This window comes from Danio rerio, chromosome 7 (assembly GCF_049306965.1).
Source record: "Danio rerio strain Tuebingen ecotype United States chromosome 7, GRCz12tu, whole genome shotgun sequence".
Taxonomy (NCBI): Eukaryota; Metazoa; Chordata; class Actinopteri; order Cypriniformes; family Danionidae; genus Danio; species Danio rerio.
Window position 1 is genome coordinate 76,350,235 of NC_133182.1, and position 27,266 is coordinate 76,377,500.

The 27,266-nt window shown below is 37.3% G+C and overlaps 1 long non-coding RNA gene across 1 annotated transcript in view; it reads right to left on the bottom strand.

Moving 5' to 3' along the window:
- Nucleotides 1-1,201: 1,201 nt before the first annotated feature.
- Nucleotides 1,202-27,266, bottom strand: part of LOC141375210 (uncharacterized) — a 94,903-nt gene continuing 68,838 nt past the window's right edge. Inside the window, exons 2-3 of the long non-coding RNA XR_012382867.1 lie at nt 3,680-3,828; nt 1,202-2,918 (exon numbers count right to left, since the gene is read on the bottom strand). This is a non-coding gene — a long non-coding RNA (uncharacterized lncRNA). The remainder of the gene's footprint in view (nt 2,919-3,679; nt 3,829-27,266) is intronic.

A 27,266-nucleotide genomic window follows, 5' to 3' on the forward strand; every position in this document is an offset into this window, starting at 1 on the left:
CCGCAGGATGTCTATTCGCGCGTTTGCATTGACTTAACATGTAAATCACTCGCGCATGACGCGGGTTCCGCGACTGGTGTGAACGCAGCATTAGACAATCGCGAAAACAGGCGCACTTCCGCATTTTAGAATAAGGTCAATAGCGCATGTGTTTGGACTGTGGGGGAAACCTGAGCACCTGGAGGAAATCTACACCAACATAGTGAGAACATGCAAACTCCACACGGAAACACCAACTGGCCCTGCTGGAAGTTGAACTCCCAACCTTCTTGCTGTGAGAAGACAGTGCTAACTCGTTGTATGTAACCACTAACCTTTGAAAAAGTAGTAAACTAAATGAATAGTTTGTTTTAGTGTGAGGCTTACAGTCAAGAATGGCACGCTTCACACATTTACAGCTGTATTACTGTGAAGTGTCAGTGTTTTACTCTTCCGTTCGTCGGTTTCTCTCCTCGATCCACATGCTGACAGGAGGGAAAGATAAAGATAGAGGTCCAGCGTTGTGGTGTTATATCTGTTAGATACATATTCTCAGTGCTGCCACAGTTTGGGAGGTGGAAAAAGAGAGTGTGAATGAGAAAACAGAGAGAGAGAGAGACATATATAAACAGAGAGAGAGTGAAAGAGAGAGAGAGAGAGAGAGAGAGAGAGAGAGAGAGAGAGAGATACACAGCTCTGCGTGACATGGCAGAATTTACAGTCTGCAGAAAATCCCAGTTGACCTAAATGCAGCCCAGGGGGATTGTGGTGAGCATGTGTGTGCGTGTGTGTGTGTGTTTTTGTTTGTTTCTGAGGGTTTGTGCACCAGCTACTTTCACATCCTCAAAAAAGTTGCATTAGAAAAATGGTACTAACCCCTCCACAAAAAACTCAACTAAACAAATACTAACAATTGCGACATCAACTGGTGAAGCCTAAGTCAAGTTTATTGTGTTTTCAATGAGCTCTTATAGTGTGGTGGGAATGTGGGAGGAGCCAGTGGCTTTGAGTTACTGTGATTGGCTGATTACCAAGTCAAATAAATAATGCCCACCTACCGCGCTTACATTCTGTGACCTCATTTGAACTGTTGGAAATGGATGAGATGCGACTCCTTTTCCAGTGCAGCGAGCAAAGCCTGATCCATCAACTGAAGACAACTAAAGAAAGAAAGAAAGATATTGTTTTAAAAAAAACAACTACACAACAGACACTATTGTTAATAACTGCAATATTTATTACAATACTACAATAAAACTGGTGTGAGGGAAATTAGGAAGAGATATTTGTGAATTTTTAAGTCAACTTCAGGTAACACATTAAAACAGAAAAATCCGTAAAATAGCTGTTTTCTGTATTTTGTGAGTGATGTTTTTATTTGTTATTTTTTCCCATTTATTCTATATATTTATCTATGCTGTATTTTGTTTATACATGTATAAATACACAAATCCAACTCATAAATTCAAAACACAATTCGTCAAACGCAAAAAAAAGTCAAAAGGCAGTTGGTAAATTTGCAACTCCAATTTGTCAATTTAAACACAATTCGTAAGTGCACAAAATCCAGTTCATAAATACACAAAACACAATTCGTAAATTCAAATCGCAATTGGTAAACACACAAGTCCAATTGGTGAATTCAAAACACAATACATAAAGTCAAAAACTCAGTTCGTAAATATGCAAATCCAGTTCGTAAATTCAAAATGCAATTCATAAATACACAAATCCAATTAGTAAATTCAAACACAATTTGTAAAGTCAAAACATTTTTCGTAAATATGCAAATGAAATTCATAAATTCAAATCAAAATTCATAAATACACGAATCCAATTAGCGAATTTAAAACATATTTCGTAAAGTCAAAACACAGTTCTTAAATATGCAAATCTAATTCATAAATATGCAAATCAAATTTGTGAATTCAAAACGCAATTCATAAATACATGAACCCAATTAGTGAATTCAAAACACAATTTGTAAAAGTCAAAACGCAGTTTGTAAACATGCAAATCCAATTTGAAAATTTAAAACGCATTTCTTAAATACACAAATCAAATTACTGAATTCAAAACACAATTCGTTAAGTCAAAACACAGTTCGTAAATATGCAAATAGAATTCGGAAATGTAAAATGCCATTCGTATATACACAAATCCAATTAGTGAATTCAAAACACAATTTGTAAAGTCAAAACACCTCTTGGAAATATGCAAATCAAATTCGTTAATTCAAAAAGCAATTCATAAATACATGAACCTAACTAGTGAATTAAAAACACAATTTGTAAAGTCAAAACGCAGTTTGTAAATATGCAAATCAAATTTGGAAATTTAAAACGCAATTCTTAAATACACAAATTCAACTGAATTCAAAACACAAAATTCAAAACACAATTCGTAAATATGCAAATACAATTCGTAAATTCAAAATGCAATTCGTAAATACAGAAAACACAATTCATAAATTTAAAAAAACACTTCACAAATACGCAAATTCGTAAACTTAAAACAATTCATAAAAACACAAACACAATTCGTAAATTCAAAACGCAGTTCATAATTTCGCAAATCCAATTCGTAAATTCACATTGTTCACGTGAATTGTGCTGTGCGTGTAAGCTAAACAAAAACAACACTAACAATTATATTAAAAAAAGCAAAAACTGAAAGAGTTTTCATCTCTTGGCTTGAGACGTCCACCGCTCGGCACCAGTGCTAGCGTACATTAGTATGCGCATGTGAACGCAGCAAGAAAAGATGCAATTAGCAGATAAGACAACAGCAGATATCAAAGATGCTGTAAACAGTAAACACGTCTCCCTCGGAGGTGACGCTGAAAGATGTCATGTTGTGCTCTTGCAGGGGCAGCGCTCAGAATGATGGCATGTGGTCTTCACTGTTTACTTCCAGAGTGTCTGCTTGATCCCATATGTCTGAAAGATGGAGGATGCTGAACTTTAATACTTATGATGCAAATCAGAGAGTGCTCAGGACCACCCAATGAGAGCCAACAGCAGGACTGTCATCTATACATCCACATACACACACACACATACATACATACAGACATACATACAGACACACATACGCACTCACATGCACACACACTCACAGTAAGACAGACACACTCACTAACACACAGACACACACATAGACATAGACACACTTACACTCACACACACACACATCCACACATAGACACAGGCACACTCACACACACACACTCGCACACACAGACAGACACACATGCATGCACAAACACTCGTGCAAACAAACACGTATATATAAAAATTCTCACACACACTAACACATACAGACTCACACACACACATACACACATAGACATAGGCACACTCACACTTACACACTCGCACATACAGACAGACACACACACACACACACATCCATGCACAAACACTCGTGCGAACACACACGCATATACAAACACTTGCGCACACACGGACAGACACACACACACATTCGCACACACACAGACAAACAGACAGACACACACACACATTCGCACACACACAGACAAACAGACAGACACACACACAGAAACACACTGACAGATACTTGCGCACACACACGCACCCACACTGACTTGCACACACTCTCACACAGACACACAAATATATACTTCCAGACACACACACACACACACACACACACACACACACAAAACAAACTTAACAGAGCAAGCAAATGTGCTACAGCCCCCAAGTGAATCTGTCTCCTCGCAGGCTACATAAGGTGAGCATTTCTCAAACGCTGCTCCTCATTCGCTCAATTTCTCCAGTGCGCTGTGGTGGCAGCAGCGATAATCTGCCCTGGAGACAGAGCCTGAAACACACACACACACATAAACAGAGCGCTATGCCATGTGGTGTGGGATCCACCTGACAGATATCTGTGCGGTCAGCGTTAAATCTATAGAGCCAGATCATTCTCAAAAAGAATACATTTACAAAATAAAATGAATACACAATCAACTTTTACAAAATTGTATTCATAAATTCAAAACGCAATTCATAAATACACAAATCCAGTTTGTAAATTCAAAACACAATTTGTGAAGTCAAAACAAAGTTGGTAAATATGCAAATGCAATTTGTCAAGTTAAACACAGTTCGTTAATAGACAAAACATAAATCATAAATTCAAAAAGCATAATTCATAAACACGCAAATCCAATTCGTAGATACACAAAATCCCATTCGTCAATACAAAACACAATTCGAAAACTCAAAACGCAGTTGGTAAATATGCAAATCCAATTTGTCAATTCAAATCCAATTTGTATAGTCAAAACACAATCTACAAATTCTAAACAATTCATAAAAATGCAAATGCAATTTGTAAATACAAAAAACACAATTTGTAATTTTTAAAAACACACTTCACAAATACGAAAATCTAATTTGTAAATTCAAAACACTATTCATAAATAGACAAAAACGCATTTTGTAAATTCAAAACAATTCATAAATATGCAAATCCAACTTGTAAATACAAAAATTTGTAAAGTCAAAATGCATACATATATATATATATATATATATGAATGAATGTGTGTGTGTGTGTGTGTGTGTATATATATATATATATATATATATATATATATATATATATATATATATATATATATATATATATTCATTCATTTTCTTGTCGGTTTAGTCCCTTTATTAATCCGGGGTCGCCACAGCGGAATGAACCGCCAACTTTTCCAGCAAGTTTTTACACAGCGGATGCCCTTCCAGCCGCAACCCATCTCAGGGAAACATCCACACACACATTCACATACACACTCATACACTACGGACAATTTAGCTTACCCAATTTACCCAATTTAGCTTTCGTCTGTACCGCATGTCTTTGGACTGTGGGGAAAACCAGAGAACTTGGAGGAAACCCACGAGAAGGCAGGGAGAACATGCAAACTCCACACAGAAATGCCAACTGAGCCAAGGTTTGAACCAGCGACCTTCTTGCTGTGAGGCGACAGCACTACCTACTGCGCCACTGCCTCACCATATTGCTAATGAATAAAAGAAACGTTTTTTGCCTACTTTTATTTAAAATTTGGGTTGGGTGAGTAATAGTACACCAATTGAGAAAGGATGTTTGTCATGGTTTGAGCTGCATTTCTACCTGTGTTGTTAGCAATATTGTCTGAATTGATTGCGAATGCTAAAAAGTACAGATATGTTTAAATCCAAAATGTCATTCCTTCTGGAAAGGACTTCAGTGGTAATAGTTTTCATTTTTAGTATGATATTGTTCCACCAACTGCAGCGAAATCCTATTGAGTGAAAGACAATCGCTGATGAAACACAGACAGTCATGAAATGGCCTCCACAAGGTCCAGACCTGAATATTATAGAGGCTGTATGAGATCACCTACACAAAAACAGAAAGATATGGCACTCTAAACCTAAAGAAGAACTCTGGAAAGTGCTAAACGAAGCCTGATATTATTACACAGCACATTATTTCAGAAAATGTCAGGACGGTTAGAACAAAACCTCTGTGCCAAGGGAAGCCACATTAAACAGACTTTGCCACACACTGATGTCAAGGTCCAAACCGATTTGCATTTTTGACAAGGTTTTGACATGTTATTAGATTTCGTTTTGACATCAAGGTGCCTGCTAAGTACTGTACATTACCAGAGACTCTATCTGTGTCTGAAAACATCCCACCGTACCTCCCGGACAGTCAAAACTCCTTATTTAGCTATAATAAAAAAGCACAGTAGACGACATGGCCTAATTTCTTCGGAAAACATAATAAAAGCGCAATTCCTCCATGACTAGAAGGCCTCTGAGTCTTCCTTCTATCATCAGCAAGGTTATATAAGGGGAGCTTCATTTGAATAATACCCAAAGCTATTGAGCTTAGCACTGCAATTGTAAAAAAAAAAAAAAAAAAAAACTAGGATAGCAAAAGTTTGAAACGAACACGCTATCCAGTAACACTCCTCAACTGTTGTGGGGCAAATCCCCGTCAAAGCCGTTTTTGGCTTCCACGCGGGCTTCCACAGAAGAGATTGCGCTGGTGCCCGTGTCAACACAGATGACAGCGCCACATGGAAAGTAATGTGGCCTGCGGTGCCACGTGGCATAAATGGGCACGCAAACATGCCAGTTAGCCAGAGGCTCGCAGAACCCAGAGCTTTTATCTGCCAAGTGCCGTTATACACATAACATCTTGGTCATTGTGTGTGTGTGTGTGTGTGTGTATTCATGAAGTATACATAATGTTGCACTTAACGTAATGTTGGGTTTATGTAAGAAAGGCACTGATAAATGCTGCACTATATATGCCAACTATAATGACAAATTAACACAATGTCAGGCAGCATGGTTGCTCAGTGGTTAGCACTGTCGCCTCACAGCAAGAAGGTTGAGGGTTTGAGTCCTGGCTGGGTCAGTTGGCATTTCTGTGTGAAGTTTGCATGTTCATCTGTGTTGGTGTGGGGTTTCTCCGGATGCTCCGGTTTCCTCCACAGTCCAAAGACTTGCGGGTATTGGTGAATAAAATAAACTAAATTGGTCGTAGTTTATGTGTGTGAATGAGTGTTTATGGGTGTTTCCCAGTACTGGGTTGCAGCCGGAAGGGCAGCCGCTGTGTAAAACATATTCTGGAATAGTTGGTGGTTCATTCCGCTGTGGCGACCAATGATGAATAAAGGGACTAAGCCGAAAAAAAAGAATAAAGTAATTCATTCTTTTTTCTTTTTTTCTTGCTAACTGCTGAAATACAATATGATTTTCACAATCGCCAGCGATCTAGCCCTTATAGATTGCTGAAAACATGCACTTTCCCCGGACTACAATTCTGCCTCCAAACTCAGACATCCCAAGTCTCCTGGAAGATGCCCGCAAACAAGTGATAATCTCCCGGAAATTTTGCGTCTCCCTCCAGATCCTCAAATAAGTCGCGCTCCCTTCACACCCCTCACCACCGGATCCCTCCTCGCTCTTCAGTCTCGTGCACTCTGTCAAACACCGCCTCCAACCCACCCCCCGCTTATCACATACATCTATTGCCAACTTGGGAGGTCTGCAAACTGTACTACATTTCCCATAAGGCACCTCACTCACACACCAGTTCCGGATCACCCCTTATTACTTGCACACAGCTGTAGATCATGAAGATTTAATACATGGACTATATATGCACCTCACATTTACACACACAGGGGTGAGTGTTGTTTTCTGTAAACTTTACAAAGCGTTTTCCATGTCTTGGCATGCTTTTGACCCCTGCCTTGCCCTTTTTATGTTCTCTGGTCGCCTGTGTCGACTTCTTTGCCTGTGACCACGACTGCGCTTTTGGATTACCCTCATGCTACTGTTTGCTAGTAGTGGGCAAAGCGAGGCTTCATGAACCACAAAACATTCGAAGCAAATGTGTTAAAGCTTGTCTCTATAGTGACACCTAGTGGTCATTTTTATGTATTGCACTAGAACAGCTTTAGCAAAGAAACAGTTAAGCAAATTGAGGTATTAAACTTCATGTTGTAGAGTTATGACATCAAGCGATAGAATGAAGCCGTGAGTGTTCCAGACTAGCATGGCGAGATAATTGGTTCGAAATATGTTAGTTTTTAAATGCTCTGTTGTTCTAACGTGTTTTGTTGTAACATTGGTCTGACATCCGAATGAACAAAAGCTAATTTTGTTAGCAATTCTTAAATATATAAGCAAAGATGTGTCATATTTTTATAGATTATGTTAAATTAAATTACATTTTGTACTTTATTTTTTATATATATATAAATAAGTACAAAATGTAATTTAATTTGATTTAATTTTATTTTAATAAAAATACGCAAAATGCAAATTTCTTTAGCAAATGCTTCAATATATGTGTAGATAAAATATGAATTAATTAATAAATAAATTACATTAAATTACATTTATTTATAACGTTAAATAGCTTTTATTCAAATGTATATTTATTATTATATTTTAATTTATTAATAAACATATTTTGTTTTATTTTATTTACTTTTATTTTATGTATTTATTTTGTTAATTTAATCAATTAATGTATTTATAACATTACATTTTTTTACTTTTATTATTTAAATTTGTTATTATTTTATTTTAATTCATTAATAAACATATTTTGTTTTATTGGTTTATTTTTATTTTATTACTTTGTGAATAAATATGTCTTGTTTTGGTGAAAAAAAAAACATTAAAGTACATCACGTCATAATTTCAGAGTATTTGTACAAGTCAGGATTCATACTCGGACCATTTGTAGCAGTTACTCTGTGCACATGCATGGTCCGCTAGGCTACATGAGATATTATTATTATTTTTTTTCTGACCCTGTCAATCAAACACAGATTCGCCAGATTTCGAAATGCTTCTGAAATGGCTGATGCTTTGAAACACTTTAGTCACATGACCTGGGTGTTTCAATGCTTTGATGCAGTGTTTCGAAACACTTGCACTCTGCGATCTCAACACTGTGTTGAAACAGTTTCACATCAACCATCGCTAGTGATGCCTTGCCTTGTTTATGTTGTTTGACCACCTGTCTCAACCTCTTTGCCTGTGAACACAACTACGCTTTTGGATTACCCTCATGCTACTGTTTGCTCCTGCTTTGACCATTGCCTACCTGACTCTGATAAACTGCATTTGAACCCTCACCTCTGTCTTACGCCGACTGATCATTACAATGATTATAAATAAGTGTTAAGGTCTTAGTGTTAGTTAACACTGTAAGTCTAAAAGCACAGGATAATTTGAATCTAAATTAATTTGTAACATTACTTTATTGACATTTGTGACGCCTTTGTCACTTTTGATTAATGTGAAGCATTTTTAACAACTAAAAAATATTTGAAATATTAATGCATGAAATAATACATGAGATTTTCAAATATTGTTTTTATTGATTAAATATTTTGAGGTTTTATGAACAACATACATAAAAATAGGTGTCGTTGTTATGTGTACTGTATATAATTAGTAATGTAATAAGTATATAATATCTTATAAAATTAAATTATATAACTAAATGAAAAAAAAAAAAAAATATATATATATATATATATATATATATATATATATATATATATATATATATATATATACACACACACACACACACACACACACACACTACATTTATAAATAAACAATAACGCAGTATAATAAATGGTGTAACAGAGACACTAATTATTTTTAATATTCCTAACACATTAAATAATGTTAACGAATTCATTTTTAAATGTCTTTAGCTGTATTAGAACAAACTTTGCAAACTTTGGAGAATAAAAATGACTCTGTATTTTTATCCAGACAGTTACCTTCTCTAAATGTGCTGGAACTGCACGCTACACTTTTAAAATATGCTCTGAGCACCCAAAATATACATGTTAAATGATATTCATAAGGTCAGCCGTGGATAATCTTAAATAGAACATGCTTTATGCACTGCAATATTCTCAATTATGCCTGCAGAACTGAGAGAATGTCAATGGAGCTACACCGTTAATTTCTTATCATTCTGAATAGCAATGCGGTCTGTAGTTACGGAGATGAACTTAAAGTGCAAACAAATGATCCTTCTCGGTTTTAGACGGCAGGAATATAAATAAATAATGACTTCTGTTTATGTTATGTTGTTGTGTCGTGCATCTGCTTGAATGTGTCCCTGAATGACTCTGCCTGTGTTTCCTTTGCTGCCAAGTGTGTTGCATTTAAAATGTGATATTAATGACCACAACAGAGTATGAATATACAGTATATACTCAACCAAACAGTCGAACTAGGACAAATGCTAATTTTGTTAGCAGTTCTTAAATATATAAGCATAGATGTGTCATATTTTTATAGATTATGTTAAATGAAATTACATTTTGTACTTATATATATATATTATTATATATTATATATATATATGTATATATATATATATATATATATATATATATATATATATATATATATATATATATATATATATGTATGTATTATTTTTTTATATATATAAATAAGATTTCATTTTATTTTAATAAAACTAAGGCCAAATGCTAATTTCTTTAGCAAATGCTTCAATATATAAGATAAAATATAAATTAATTAATAAAAAAATTACATTAAATTACATTTATTTATGACATTAAATAGCTTTTATTATTCAAATGTATTATTATTATATTTTATTTATTAATAAACATATTTTATTTTATTTTTATTTACTTTTATTTTATGTATTTATTTTGTTAATTTAATTTATTTATTTATTTATAACATTAAATTATTTGTTTGTATTATTTAAATTTGTTATTATTTTATTTTAATTCATTAATAAACATATTTTGTTTTATTGGTTTATTTTTATTTTATTTATTTATTTTTATTTAATTTTAACATTAAATTAATTGTTTTTATTATTTAAATCTATTATTGTATTTTTAATTTATAAACAAGTATATTTTGTTTTATTTTTTTATAAGTTTTAAAAATGATTTATTATTTTATTTTATTAATATCATTTTATTGTATTTATTTATTATTTATTTATTTATTTATTTATTTTAGTTTATAACAATAAAGTTATTGTTTTTATAATTAACATGTGTTAGTATTATTAATATTATTATATTTAAATTTATTATAAAACATATTTTGTTTCATTTATTTACTTATTTTATTCATTTAATCATTTTCTTTTTGGCTTAGTCCCTTTATTCATCTTGGGTCGCCACAGTGGAATGAACCACCAACTTATCCAGCATATGTTTTACGCAGCGGATGCCCTTCCTGCCACAGCACTGGGAACCATCCATACACTCTTGCATTCAAACACATACACTACGACCAATTTTGCTTATTCAATTCACCTGTACCTCATGTCTTTGGACTGTGGGGGAAACCGGAGCACCTGGAGGAAACCCACGCCAACACAGGGAGAACATGCAAACCCCACACAGAAATGCCAACTGAACCAGATGGGGCTCGAACCAGCAACCTTCTATCTGTGATGCGATCGTGCTACCCACTGCGCCACCGCAACGCTTTTTTTTTTTGTTTGTTTGTTTTTCCAAGAGGCTAAACTGCATATGTGTGGTGTTTAACTTATCCTGTCCTGATATCTTGAATAAGCTTCGAGAAAATAAAACAAAAGACCAGAACTTTTTATAGGACTAGCGAATGCCAATTGCTTTAATTCCCATTCCCTGTTAGGGCCTGAAGGAACCCCTGAATCTTACTGAGCACCAGCAGATCTAATCGGCTGAAATGATCCTCTAGTACAGTCACACTGACAGTTTCTTCAAGCCATTCTTACATCTGCTGTGAATTTCTAAACATGCCAGCTAGTTGGCATGAAGAATGTAGTAGGAGACATTACTGCAGGGTTTCAGCTTTATGATTGCTGCACTTTGTCAGTTTTTCTCAGTTGCGTGATTCTCAGAAAACACAGTGTAGAAAACAAATATCACTGCACTCACGAAGCAGAGTTAGTGAAACCACATTTACTAATTCGTTATTTACGGTGCTACATGGCTCAGGTTCTAGTTTGCCAACTTTTTAGGCTGACTGACTGATTGATTGGTTGGTTGGGTTAAGTTTTGTTTTGTGTGGTTGATTGGCGGGTGGGTAGGTGGGTTGATTGATTAGGTAAATGGGTTTGGTTAGGTGGTTGGAGTGGTTTAGTTTGGTGGGAGGGTTTGAGTGGTTGGTTGGTTTGGTTTGATAGGTGATCCGTTGGTTGTTTGTTTGGTTGATTGGTGGGTTGTTGATTTAGTTTGGTTTAGTTTTATTTGGTTTGGTTGGTTGATTGTTTGGTTGGGTTGATTTGGTTTTATTTTGTGTGGTTGGTTGGTGAGTGGTTAGGTGCATTGGTTTAAATTGGTGGGATTTGACTGGTTGGTTGGCTGGATGGTTGGTTGGTTGTTTGGGTTTGGTTTGGTGGTATGTTGTTTGGTTGGTGGGTTGAGGTTGGTTAGGTTGGGTTGATTTGGTTTTGTTTTGTATGGTTGACTGGTGAGTGGGTAGGTGAGTTGATTGATTTGGTGAGTGGGTTTGGATGGTTGGTTAGTTGGTTGGGTTGTTTTAGTTTGGTGGGACGGTTTAAGTGTGTGTTTTTTGGTTGGTTGGTTGGGTTTATTTGGTGGGCTGGTTGGTTTGGTGGTACGTTGGATGTTTGTTTGGTTGGTTGGTTGGGTTGGGTGGTTTAGGTTGGGTCGATTTGATTTGATTTTATTTTGTGTGTTGATTGGTGAGTGGGTAGGTGGGTTGATTGGTTGGGTGGGAGGGTTTGAGGGGTTGGTTGGTTTTATTTGGTTTGGTTTGGTGGGTTGGGTTGATTTGTTTTTGTTTTTGTGTGGTTGATTGGTAAGTGAGTAGGTGGGTTGATTGGCTGGGTGGGTGGGTTTTGTTAGCTTTGGTTTGTTTGGTTGGTGGGTGGGTTTTTCTACACGTTAACTTGGTTTGTTTTGCTTAGCTAAGGTTAGGTTAGGTTAGGTTAGGTTAGGTTAGGTTTGGTTTGGTTTAGTTGGTTGGTTGGTTGGATTGTGGGTTGTTGGTTTTTGATTGGTTGGCTGAAATGGTTGTTTATGTTGGTTGGGTTAAGTTGATTTGGTTTGTTGAATGGGTAGGTTTGTTAGGTTGGTTGGTTGGTTGGTTGGTTGGTTGGTTGGTTGGTTTAGTTTAGTTTAGTTTAGTTTAGTTTAGTTTAGTTTACTTTAGTTTAGTTTAGTTTAGTGTGGTGTGGTTTGGTGTGGTGTGGAGTGGTGTGAAGTGGTTTAGTTTATTTTGGGTTGGTTGATGTTAAAGACTTGAAAAAACACTAGTTAAATACTGGAAAAACGGAAAAACCCAGGGCTCATCACTGTTACATTTATCCAGCTGTCCAATCACAGGACAGGAGGAGTGGGGCAAATACTAAAGCATTACTGTTACAAGTGGAATATGAAGTCAAAAAAGACGGCAATTGAAAAATAGGAAGAAATTAATATTGTGTCAAATTTGTTACACACATTTAAGTGAAGAGTGAAAAGCAACATCTCAGCAAATGTTTTGGAACATTGAATCATGTTCGGTACTTAATTGCTGCAGTTTACCTAATGACCAGTAGTGTCGCTAATAGTATGTTTCTGAATTGTATGTATAGATCTTGAAAACGTATTTATTCAAGAAAATACTTGAATACTCTTCTTCTACTTCTTCAGACTTCAACTCAAGTGTGCGAGAGTTTGAAATGCCCTGACAAAAAGTAAAAAGGTTTGAAAGTACATCCAAGACTATATTTTTCAGTGTACAAACAGAAGATTGGCATTTACTGCCTACATCTTTACACACACTGCTCTGCGCTGGCGGGATGAAGTTTGTTGATCTGTGCTGTAAAGAGCTGATGCGAGTTTGTATGATGTGCTGACCTGTTGCCGCGGCCCTTGGGGCCCCGTGGAGAGATCTGAAACAGGAATACGGCTTTACCGGCTTCATACTGAGCAGCAGGTCCTCTCCATCAGCTCTCTTTATATGTGTATGTGTGTGTGTGTGTGTGTGTGTGTGTGTGTAGAAGAAACCTGCTGACATCCTACAGACAGATCTCTGATAAGAGAGCTGGAGAGATTGGCCACATCTCAGGTGGTTGCGTTTCAGAGGGGTCGCCAGAACTGACACGGGACACAAATATGAGGATATAGACTATGCATGTGCTTATCAGGAGCACACATTCACTCTCAAGAATGCACAACTTTCATTTAAGTCAGGTATATCCTTTTAGCATCACACACACACACATATACAGCTATCTTTATGGGGACTTCCCAAAAACTAAATACTTTATCTGGTGAGATTTTTGAGCTGTTTTTACTCATGGGGACCAAACGTTGTCCCCAGAAGGTCAACATTTACTGGTATTGCCATACTTCTAAGGACATTATGGTCATACGAAGTAAGGAATACAAGCAACACACACACACAGAGATGTTCTCAGGCCACCTTGCAAGGTCCCTGCCTCGAGGGGCCTCCGGGCACCGAATCCCCCCTGTGGTTCTTGGCTAATCCCTTCCTGGGTTAATACAACTCTGACCTCCTCCAGCTCTGCCTGGTCTGATCCTATCTGCTCTCTCTCTCCCTCTCTCTCCCTCTCTCTGGCCAAAGTGGACTTCAGTTGATTTCAAAGCTCTGTCACAGCAGTAATAAAACCCAGAGGCGAAGCGCAGAGCGGCAAGGCCAATCTGATAGCAGGAAAGACGGCCATTTGCCACGTCCTCTGAGTCTTATTGCAGTCATTTTGGGAGTTAGCAGTATATGATTTTTGGGCAAAGGGGGCTAGAGTGAATTTGCTCCACTTTAGAGGGTTTTTTATTCCTCTTGGGGGTGGTAGGAGTCGGTACAATAAATTTAAGACTGTTTATTACTTTAAAGCTGCAGTCTTTCACTTCTTTACAACTGAGGCAACCAAACCTAACCGTAACTTATAACTTTACCGTAGTTAACTATGGGCAGTATGATAGTGGAAATCGCAACAGTACAAAAGTGAAGCCGGTGTCCAATCTGCATAATTAAAACAGCTCATATGAGTGCCATGTCACATGTATTATTTTGCCATGGCTGCAGCAGGCACAATGATATTACGCAGTGCTAAGCTAGGAGACCAGATTACAGCACTGTGTAATAATATTGCAACTGCTGCAGCCATGGTACGGCAGCAAAACTTTTAGATCAGCTGTGTCCAAACTCAGTCCTGGAGGGCCAGTGTCCTGCTTATTTGGTTTAATAGGTTGGTAGGTTGGTTGGTTGGGTTGGCTTGGCTTGGCAGTTGGTTGAATTGGTGGGTTGGCAGTTGGGTGGGTGGATTTGTTTGTTTAGTTGGGTTGATTTGAGTTGGTTTGGTATGGTATGGTATGGTTTGGTGGATGGGTGGGTTTGTGTGGTTTGGTTTTTTGGTTTGGTTGGTTGGTTGGTGGGTTGGTTGGTGTTGGGGCTGGGTTTGTTTGCATATTTATTTGGTTTGATGGGTTGGTTGGTTGGGTTGGGTTTGGTTGGTGGGTGTTTAGAATGGTGGTTGGATTGGTGGGTTAGTGGTTTGGTGGGTGGGTTTGTTTGGTTGGCTTAAATTGAGTTGGTTTGGTTTGGTAGATCAGTGGGTTTGTTTGGTAGATTGGTTGGTTTATTTGGTTTGGTTTGGTTTGGGTTGGTTTGTTTGCATGCTTACTTGGGTTGGTTGGTTGGGTTGGGTTGGTGAGTGGTTGGATTGGTGGGTTTGTCTGGTTGGTTTGTTGGTTGGAATGGTTGTTTGGGTTGGTTGGGTTGAATTGAGTTGGTTTGGTGAATGAGTAGGTCTGTTTGATGGGTTGGTTAGTTGGGTTGGGTTTGTGAATCATGGATTGGTGGGTTTGTTTGTTTGTTTGGTTGGTTGGTTGGTTGAAATGGTTGTTTGGGTTGATTGGGTTTATTTGTTTGGTAGATGGGTTAGTTGGTTGGGTTGGGTTGTGTTGGGTTGGTAAAGGGTTAGATTGGTGGGTTTGTTTGTTTGTTTGTTTAGTTGGTTGGAATGGTTGTTTGGGTTGGGTTGAGCTGGTTTGGTGGATGGGTGGGTTTGTTTGATGGGTTGGTTGGGTTAGTGAGTTGTGGATTGGTAGGTGAGTTTGTTTGTTAGTTTTTGTTTGGTTGGTTGGAATGGTTGTTTGGGTTGGTTTGGTAGATGGGTTGGTTGGTTGGTTGGTTGGGTTGTGTTGGTGAGTTGTTGGATTGGTGGATGGGTTTGTTTGGTTGGTTGGAATGGTTGTTTAGGTTGAGTTGAGCTGGTTTGGTGGATGGGTGGGTATGTTTGATGGGTTGGTTGGGTGGGTTTTGGGTTGGTTGGTTGGTTGTAAAATATGTTAAATACTGGAAAAACCGGAAAAACCCAGTGCTCATCACTGTTACATGTTTTCCAGCGGTCCAATCACATGGCAGACGGAGTGGGACAAATACTAAAGCGACCAACTGTCACAGCATTACTGTTACAAGTGGAATATGGTGTCAATAATCACTGCAATGGAAAAAGTAAAGAGAAATTAATATAGTGTCAACATTTTTGAATTTTTACATCTAAGTGAAGAGTGGAAAGCAATATTTTAAAGAGTGTTTTGGGACTTTGAATCATGTTCAACATTGCAATTCACCTAATGGCCACTGGTATTGCGATTAAAATAGGTTTCTGAATTATATATTTAGATCCTAAAAATGGATTTATCCACAAAAACTACCAAAACTTTTAGATCAGCTGATCACCTGCTGAAATTGGCTCTAACTTGCTTCAACACACCTGCCAGGAAGTTTCTAGTATATCCAGTAAGAACTTGATTAGCTGTTTCAGGTGTGTGTCATTAGGGTTGGAGCTAAACTCTCCAGGACATTGGCCCTCCAGGACAGCGTTTGTACACCCCTGTTCTAGATTATTCAATTGGATTTAATTAAAGTAAAAATTATTACACCACAATACAATGTAAGTGTAATGATGTGACTTTTTCTTTTTAGCTGATGCATGATAATGTAATGTGCGACGTCCCACAACACCAAACACACTAACGTACATGTAATCTAATGCACAGCAATCTTGCTTTCAAAGCAAATCTTGGTCTTAGGTCATCATCACACAAGATTAGCTCATCTCCTGTGCTTTAAAAAAACCAAACCTTAAACCCCTGATCTCATTTTTTCTCTTTGACGTAAATGTGTGTGATAGTGATTCATTCATATTATCTACACAGCAGCAAGGGCTTCAATATTTCATTGGATTTCAAGGGTTTGACTTGTATTATTAATGTAGAAGAGAGTTGTGCATACTCTTGTGTAAAAAGTATCGTAAAATAAATATTGCCTCGCTGCTGTAATGAACATTAAGCTTTAATGGCACCTCGCCATAGCAGAAAACATGATATAGCTACAACTGAGGCCCAACTTTCCAGGGAGATCTGCTTTCGTGTACATTAACACACAGAAGAGCGTATACAATATTGATCGTGGCGTAAATCAGAATACGTTTCTGCTACGCTAAAAACAAACAGCACAGATTAAAAATGTATGCGTCAGCTGAAGTTCGATTAAGGCCATTGGCTTACTTCCCGAGCCAGATCACTTAATAAATTTAAATAAATGATCATTCTAGTAGTTACTCATTAATCTCTTCGTTTAATTGGGAATAATGAGTGCGCATCAAAGAGCCTTTCTGCTCTACTTATCAAACTGTAGTATTATACACACAGAAAATGTGATGTGGTGGTCTGCGGCTAACCAAGCAAACGCTGATTTGCTGTTTATATTGTTGTGCTTTAATTAGAATTCAAGCTTGTTGTCACACACTTTTACAATTTTTTTTGAGCCAAATAGAACTATTTTAACTAGCTTCTCTAAAGCGGTGCTTCCCAACCCTGTTCCTGTAGGCACACCGATTGGATGTCTCCCTTATCTGACCCATTCATTTCAGGTTTTGAAGTCTCTTCTAATATTCAGATGATTTTATTCAGGTGTTTTCCCAAAGATGGGTTGCAGCCAACACAATCTCACGGCAATTCGTAAGTTTTTGATTTAGTGGCTAATTCGTATGAATTTGTATGATCTAATTCGTACAATTTAGTACGATTTGCTTTTGAAAACACTATTGATTGGGTTTAGGGAAGGGGGAGGGTGAGTCAGTCATTCAGTCAGTCAATCAGTCCACAGCGACCTCTGATGGATTTACATGTGAACAGCAGGTGCGAAGGGCACTCGCAAGAGATATCTGAGCGTCCACAAGTGGATTTGCGAAAATAAACTGCAAAAACTATTCCTGGGACATATTTCACACTCTCCTGAAATGTATAAAGTGTCTGCTTCATTTGTTTAGGTACAAACATGTATGCTAATCAAGGCAAAAACATGGGGTATATTTAATTTTTTTGTGCAACTTTTTATTATTATTAAGTAATATTAAAGTAAATAAAATAAAATAAAACAAAATAAAAAAATAAAAAGCATGGTTTTGGCCTGAACGATATTAGAAAAATCTGATATTGCGATATTTTATTTTTCTGCAATAAATGTTCTAATATGAATACAGTTTCAGAAGATAGTTTGAATAGCTCTATTTGATGGTTTTCTGGGGAGTCTAACAGCATACAGAAACTGAATAATCACAATGCAAAATATTGTTAGTTTTGTCTAGTTTCTAGTCTAAATATAAAAAAAAAAAATTGAAGTAAAAAATATTGTTTAGTTTTCACCGTCAAAAGAAACAGGTAAAAACTAAGAGTCTTTTGCTTGATTTAAATTATCTGCCAGTGGGGTAAGTGAATCAATAATCTTGCTTTCACTGTGAAATGTAGATATTTGGACAAGAAAAAAGACAAAAATTAAGTAAGAAAGGATATATATATATATATGTGTGTGTGTGTGTGCATAAATCATATGAATTTCCATACGAATACAGTGATTAAATACACCAATGATATATCAGACTGGACATTGTATTTGTTTGCAACACATTGCACACATTGCGATATCGATTCTGAAACATTATATTGTGTAGCCCTAGTAGGGTTGATGGTTGAGTTCCGGAAAGCCTGCAGGTGTTTGGTCAGTTAAAGATTTGAAAAACAAAAGGCGGGAAATAAAAAACCCTAAACCCTGATAAACAACCATTTCAACATAAATAGGAGCTCCTAAATAAACTCTTATTATCTGCAAAGAACATTTAAAGAAGCATCTTTTCTTTTTTATTTTTTATTTATTTTTTTTAGATTGTGTTGATCAAAAAGGCCAGTGGTCAAGTCAAACGAAAGCCCTTTTCACAGTCACTCGCAACTTGCTTTCTCAGCATCAATGTCCCTGGACAGCGGCAGCATTGTTGATGTTTAGTGAAAGTTGTTCACATGGCCAGGAGGGACAATGCACCTACAGAGACCCGCGTGGTAAAAGCATTATGACAGGTCTCGAAAATCAAGTGAAAATGGTTTCTTGTAATGACCTGGCCTGCAGCAGAGACAAGGATAAACTGAGACAGCCGATAAGGGTTGAGAAAAGCTTTATGATTGCATGATAAGCATGACATTCATAATTGTTCTGGGTAACACAATACAATTAGGTTCTGTCAAAACTATAGTGCAAAGTGTGTCATCATTTGAAGCTCCCATGTCAAAAACCCATTTTTTCTTTCCTTTCTAAATTCTAGATTCTTCCCATGTATCATCAGTTGAGCAATCATCATACTGCAGAAGACCTACTAGAACCAGCAGGGAGCCAAGATTCTCACAGAAAGCAAGCTTGGTGAAGGAAAAATCATGGTTTGGGGTTACATTCAATATGGGGGCTTGCGAGAGATCTGCAGAGTGTTTGGCAACATCAACAGCCTGAGGTATCAAGACATTTGTGCTGCCCATTACATTACAAATCACAGGAGAGGGACAATTCTCCAGCAGGATAGCGCTCCTTCTCACACTTCAGCCTCCACATCAAAGCTCCTGAAAGCAAAGAAGGTCAAGCTGCTCCAGGACTGGCCAGCCCAGTCACCAGACTTGAACATTATTGAGCATGTCTTGGGTAAGATGAAGGAGGAGGCATTGAAGATGAATCTAAAGGATCTTGATGAACTCTGGGAGTCCTGCAGGAACGCTTTCTTTGCCATTCCAGATGACTTTATTAATCAGTGATGTGAGTCATGTCAGAGATGTATGGATGCATTCCTCCAAGCTCATGATGGAGTCAGACACAATATTCATTCTGTCTCCACTGCAGCAGGACTTTATATTCTATACTGGACATTATTTCTGTTCAGTGATGAGACTTTTGTCTAGGCAGAGTCAGACCTTACTGTCCTAATCAAATCATTAAAAATCAAGGCATGATCATATTATATTTTGCTAGAAGAAGCGTCATCTAGAGGCCTTTGCCTTTTATATAAGCCACTTTTCAAACCAAACGACTTAATATTTGTTGTTCCTAAAACTTGAATAGACTTCAAGACTTTTGTCAGGTAGTGTATACAGTCCATACAAATCACAGCAAACCACTGCAAAAAGAAATCATTGCTGTGTATTGTCCAATTGTGAGTATTATGCTCAATATTGATGATTAAGACAAAACAAAAACAAAATATCACTTTAAACTAATAAAATGTCAATTTAAGTGGCATTTATCAAACTTTTCAACATCAAAAGTTTTAGAGGAAAGATCAAGGTCCAATGATGCAATTAAAAAGCATAAATAGATGACAAAAAACTCCAAAAATAAAGCAGAAATAAAACAAAACAAAGTCATTCATTGCACACATATGGGGCTCTATTTTGATGGTCCATGCGCAGAGCGCAAAACGCAGGGCGCAAACGCTTTTAGGGCGTGTCAGAACACGTTTTTGCTAATTTAAGGATGGGAAAATCCGCTTTGTGCCGTGGCCCATGGTCTAAAAGGGTTGAGTTTATTTTCTTAATGAGTTATAGGTGTGTTTTGAGAATAAACCAATTAGAGTCTCATCTCCCATCACCTTTAAGAGCCAGCTGCGTCACGCCAAGAGCGCATTCGCTATTTACAGGACGCAAAGTAAGTCTAAGTGGAAAAACTGAGCATTTCACAAGCAAACAGTTAACAGTTTTTTAACAGAAAACTGTTAATCAGAGCATCTACTGCGTGAGAATGAGAGATAATGGATCTACTTTCACTTTCGCTCTTGGATAGGGAAACCTTTACGCACAGACATACATTAGTCTATAAATAAATACTTTTGTTTGTTAAGCGCAAAGATTAGTTTCAAAACTATTTCTAAATTCAGTTCTAATTTCCAGCAAATGAATAAATGAATAATAATAAGGAAGTGTGCTCAAAAACCTGAGTTATATCCTAAAACACATGCTGTGCCCCAGTCTACAACCTGGTGATCTAAAATCTGACAGGTGGGCAAATCTAAGCTTGTTTTTAATAAAACAAATATAAATATGGATATAATAAATAATGCTGCTAATAATAATAACATTATACAAAAGCAAATTGTTATGAAGGAACTGAAAAAGCCTCCCGAGATGAAGAAGACATAAAAGCAGTGATTTTTCATATTTATGTAGGCTAGAAAATAATATGTTTTGTAATATTTTAATCCTTTACATTTATATTCTATATCTATTCTTATTATATCCTATATATATCCTTAATATTTAATTTTTTTCATATGTAAAGATATTTGCCTATTGCTCTCTTGTGTGTATTAAGCAGTGTGTAAGCGAGGCGCAACTCTGCGCTGGAGTTTAGACCGGGTTTGTTTTGGTCTAATGAAAAATCTATTATAGATTCTCAAAATAGCAACGCACCAGCGGTCCACCTCAGAACGCCTCCCTTTTTAGACCAGAACGCCTATGGGCGCACAAATGAGCGCTAATGCATTTGCTATTTAAACAGCGTAGCGCAACGCCTCAAAACGACTCTTGCGCCAAGCTGAAACTACCAAAAGACTGCTGCGCCACGCCTTGCGCCACACTGCGCCGGGTGATTGAAAGGGCCCATGATGAACTGTGCCTTTCTTCACCAACTTTACAATTTACTGACAGTTCTCTATATAAGATGTTCAACAAAAACAAGGTATGAGCAAGATTAGCAACACATTATTAGCTGTTTGATATCGTGGCCAAGTCAAAGGCTAATGAAATCAATTATAGCTGCATGTACAGTGTTGTAGAGAGTGACACACGAATTGCATTGAGACACACCGACTGGTAAGCGAGGCTGTATCATTCACTCTTCCTCATCAGAATCTGTTTCTGGATCAGACATGTATGGATGGGTTAATCAAATAATACTGACTGCCTTTGTGTGGAATTCAGTTGAGGGAGTGAAAGTAGAGCAGGTCCAGTGTGATTGAGTAGAGGCGGGACTAATTAGCATTTTCATTGTTTCTTGTATGCTGCATAAGGTAACGGTGTTGTATTCAATCTCTTTAAAGCAAACACAATTATTAAGCAAAAAAAAAATCCTTATTTCATTTTGTAAACTAGAACAGCCGGCAGCTAACTCTCTGCAACTCTCACATGGTCGCCCACTGAAGCTAAGCAGGGCTGCGCTTGGTCAGTACATGCAAGGGAAAGCTAGGTTGCTGCTGGAAGTGGTGTTAGTGAGGCCAGCAGGGGGAGCTCAACCTGAAGTCAGTGTGGGTCTTAACGCCCCAGTATAGTGACAGGGACTTAACTTTTGGATATGACGTTAAACCGAGGTCCGGATTCTTTGCGGTCGTTAAAAATTCCAGGATGTCCTTTAAAAAGGGTAAGTGTTTAACCCTGGCATCCTAGCCGAATTTGCCCACTGGCCTCTGTCCATCATGACCTACTAATTATCCCCATATCATAATTGGCTTCATCACTCTGTCTCCTCTACACCAATCAGCTATTGTGTGGTGTAAGGTCGGGCGCAAAATAGTTGTTATTGTGTCATCCAGGTGAATGCTGTAAATGCTGATAAAACAAAACTTATGCTATTTTCAAATTCAGAACAAACCAAGCAAAAGCTAGATCCTATTACTATTTCTCATGGTGCAGAGGTTGAATTTCTATTTTCTTCGAATTGTAATTGATGATACACTTTCTTTTAGTTCTCACATTTAGCAATTGGTAAAAAAGTGATTTTAGGCTTCTGTTTTAGAATTAAGAACTGCTTTTCTTTTGAAGCTAAAAGGAAGCTGGTTGATGCAACACTTATGTCGATATTGGACAACGGTGATGTTATCTATATGCATGCTTCGTCTCAAAGCAGGCCCGGATTGACCAATTGGGAGGACCGGGAGAGTTTCCGGTGGGCCGGTCTGTTTTTTGGCTGTGAGGGCCGGTGTTTTTTAGCTGCTTGCACTTTCAGCAGTCGCACTTTTTTTCATTTATTTAATTATTTGACCATAGCCTCACTCTTTTTATTCATTATTTTGCGGCAGCTCAGCTCTTCTTATTTATTGTCTTGCAGACCCATGAGCAAAATGCAGCCTGCAGGGTAATGATGATGTAATTATCATTCCGGCCACACAAGCATAACAATGCCATTGTGGTCCAGTGGTCAGCACGTTGCGTTACGACGTCGTCAATCCGTGTTCGATCCTCACCTGAGTAATTTTATTTTTTCGTTTTTATTGTTAAGACATTTAAAACTGCAGGGTTGTTGAACATTTGAAGTTCTAAAGCAGCTGTTTTCTTGAAAAAGACGTGATAGTGTCATTAGAAACTGAATTGGAAATAACCTTATTTTAATATAGTCAGTCGTGAACTGAGGTGGGCCGGTCTAATGCTTGAAACTCCCGGGCTGAAAAGGAGTCCCACTCCGGCCCTGTCTCAAAGTCAGTCATTTTTGTTGAGCATGAGTATATCAGTCCTGAAATTCAGTATTATAACAGGTCTAATATAGTGAAAGAATCAGTCCAGCTAAAGTTAGCAATCATTTCCCTTAACTAAGCTGAAAATGAGATCTGTTATACCTTTTTATTTTCACCATTCCTTCAGAACGGACCTTCGGGTCACGCGGAAGGCAGTGAAATGATAAATTTGCGTCACTTTCTCTTTGCTGATAAGATATACAGCCAGGTAGACAACGTTTCTATGCAACTCCAAACGATTCTTTTAAAAATGATCCTACTGAAAAAAACTGCTTAAACCAGCCTAGGCTGGTTGGTTGGTTTTAGCTGGTCGACCAGGCTGGTTTTAGAGGGGTTTTGGCCATTTCCAGGCTGGTTTCCAGCCATTTCCAGCCTGGTCTTAGCTGGTCAGGCTGGGAGATAACCAGCTAAAACCAGCTTGACCAGACTGGGTTAAGCTGGGCATAGCTTGTTTTGGCTGGGCTCCCAGCCTGGCTATGTCCAGCTATGTCCAGCTTAAACCAGGCTGGTCAAGCTGGTTTTAGCTGGATTTAGCTGGTCATTTTCCAGCCTGACCAGCTAAGACCAGGGTGGAAATGGCTAAAAAAAACAACTTAGAAATGGCCAAAACCCCTCTAAAACCAGCCTGGTCGACCAGCTCAACCCAGCCAACCAGCCTAGGCTGGTTTAAGCTGTTTTTTTTTTCAGTAGGGCCTAGGCTGGTTTAGGCTGGATTTTTTTCAGTAGGGCCTAGGCTGGTTTAGGCTGGATTTTTTTTCAGTAGGGCCTAGGCTGGTTTAAGCTTTTTTTTTTTTCAGTAGGGCCTAGGCTGGTTTAGGCTGGATTTTTTTCAGTAGGGCCTAGGCTGGTTTAAGCTGTTTTTTTTTTCAGTAGGGCCTAGGCTGGTTTAGGCTGGATTTTTTTCAGTAGGGCCTAGGCTGGTTTAGGCTGGATTTTTTTTCAGTAGGGCCTAGGCTGGTTTAGGCTGGATTTTTTTCAGTAGGGCCTAGGCTGGTTTAAGCTTTTTTTTTTTTCAGTAGGGCCTAGGCTGGTTTAGGCTGGATTTTTTTCAGTAGGGCCTAGGCTGGTTTAAGCTGTTTTTTTTTTTCAGTAGGGCCTAGGCTGGTTTAAGCTGTTTTTTTTTTTTTCAGTAGGGCCTAGGCTGGTTTAAGCTGTTTTTTTTTTTCAGTAGGGCCAAGGCTGGTATAAGATGGATTTTTTTCAGTAGGGCCTAGGCTGGTTTAAGCTGGATTTTTTTCAGTAGGGCCTAGGCTGGTTTAAGCTGTTTTTTTTTTTTCAGTAGGGCCTAGGCTGGTTTAAGCTGTTTTTTTTTTCAGTAGGGCCTAGGCTGGTTTAAGCTGGATTTTTTTTCAGTAGGGCCTAGGCTGGTTTAGGCTGGATTTTTTTCAGTAAGGCCTAGGCTGGTTTAAACTGTTTTTTTTTCAGTAGGGCCTAGGCTGGTTTAAGCTGGATTTTTTTTCAGTAGGGCCTAGGCTGGTTTAAGCTGGATTTTTTTTCAGTAGGGCCTAGGCTGGTTTAAGCTGGATTTTTTTTCAGTAGGGCCTAGGCTGGTTTAGGCTGGATTTTTTTCAGTAAGGCCTAGGCTGGTTTAAACTGTTTTTTTTTCAGTAGGGCCTATGCTGGTTTAAGCTGGATTTTTTTCAGTAGGGCCTAGGCTGGTTTAAACTGTTTTTTTTTCAGTAGGGCCTAGGCTGGTTTAAGCTGGATTTTTCAGCAGGGGACGGCCGTGTAAAATCTGTCTATTAACCAATTAAAATTATTAACATGAATTAGCTTTTTGCTACCATGTTTTTAACATTAATTAGCATGCTACTAACATGTTTTTAGTATGATTTCAAAACAAGCGAACAATAAGCTAATCTTGAAGGAACATGCTGCCAATCTAAAATATATATTTAAATGGATATAATGGAAACAGTATAAAGCATAAAAACTTTAATCAACATGAAGATCTGTTGTGAATGTAGCTTGAAAGCTCGACAGAAAAAAAAACAGACGACTCTAAATCAACACAGTCGTTTAACCTCTTCAGACGCTACGTTTCATCACACCTCTCATCATTACCTTCTTAATTCACTCACATGAGCTATTATTTATTGTAATGATAAAGCTGTGTCAGTAAAGTCAGGGTGTGATCTCAAGATCACATCTGTTGCGTGCGCCGCCTTCACGTATCATTTGTCAGGTAAAACGAGCGGAGTTTAGCACCAGACCCGCCAAGTTAATACCGGAGTCTCATTAGCATACAGACTAATGAATAAATGTAGCCAACCAGGGAATAAATTAAATGACCTTAGGCCTCGTAAAATGTGATAAAAACAAGAACAAAAGAAACTAGAGAGCAAGTAAAATCGATTCGCCCTAGCGCACTATAACAGTTAATGCTAGCTTTATCAATCAAACACACTAGATCGGTACACAACAATGACTATAGATCAAGTCCCCAATAATACACACACATAAACACAGTATTCTTGCACAGATTGTGTCTCTTCCTCCCCCATCAAGTGTCTTCCCGGAAGACGGACGCGGGAGGAGGAGAGATGGCTTCATGTCTACTGGTGTGGATAATTGAATGTTGGAGCGTTCTTTCTGTCCTGTCTTTGTTGTTCGATCAATATCCCGCTCCCACAGGAGCTAATCTGTATTAGCGGAATTAGCTGCACACAAACCCAAGACGCCTGAACCCCTGCGGACGGCGTGTGCAGCAGACGCTCATGTCCGATTTCTCCTCACACAGTGTATAAAGGGTGAGAGCGAGGCTAATGATTAGCGTGTCGATCCACGGAGCCAATGAAATGACGGCTCCTGCATGCACAATGGGGAAGGTAAGGTGAGATCTCAGACGCTGACACTGTTTGTTGTGCTTGTACTTTTGTACTTTCACATACACTCTGTTGGCATGACCACTACTTTCGTTGACTTTTAACAAATATATATATATATATATATATATATATATATATATATATATATATATATATATATATATATATATATATATATATACAGTTGAAGTCAGAATTATTAGCCCCCTTCTAGTTTTTTCCCTCTTTTTAATTTTTTTTCCATATGATGATGTTTAACGGAGAAAGGAAATTTTCACAGTATGTTTGATAATGTTTTTTCTTCTGGAGAATTTTTTTTTTTTTTTTTTTTTTTGGCTATAATAAAATTAGTTTTTAATTTTTTAAACATTATTTTAGGGACAAAATTATTAGCTCATTTAAGCTATATTTTTTTTTCGATAGTCTACAGACCAAAAAATCGTTATACAATAACTTGCCTAATTACCCTAACCTGCCTAGTTAACCTAATTAACCCAGTTAAGCTTTTAAATGTCACTTTAAGCTGTATAGAAGTGTCTTGAAAAATATCTTGTTAAATATTATTTACAGTCATCATGGCGAAGATAAAATAATTCCATTATTAAAAATGTCTTATTAAAACTATTATGTTGAGAAATGTGTTGAAATGATCTTCTGTTTGTTAAACAGAAATTAGGGGAAAAATAAACAAGCGGTCTAATAATTCAGGGGGGCTAATAATTCTGACTTCAACTGTATATGTACATATTATAGTACGTATATAAGTAATTTTTTATGTCAATAATTTAATTTAATAACAAATATTTACAATGTACATGCAAATGTGCGTCAATTTATTTAATAACAATTTTAATTGACAACCATAAATTATTATTTATTTATTTATTTATTTATTTATTTGTTTGTTTGTTTGTTTGTTTGTTTGTTTGTTTGTTTTATTTATTTATTTATTTATTTATTTATTTATATATTCGTTTATTTATTTATTTATTTATTTACATATATTTTATTATTTATAGTAATCTTTTAAATTGTCATTCATTCATCCATTCATTTTCCTTTGGCTTCCTTTATTCATCAGAGGGTTGCCACAGTGAAATTCATCCAGCATAT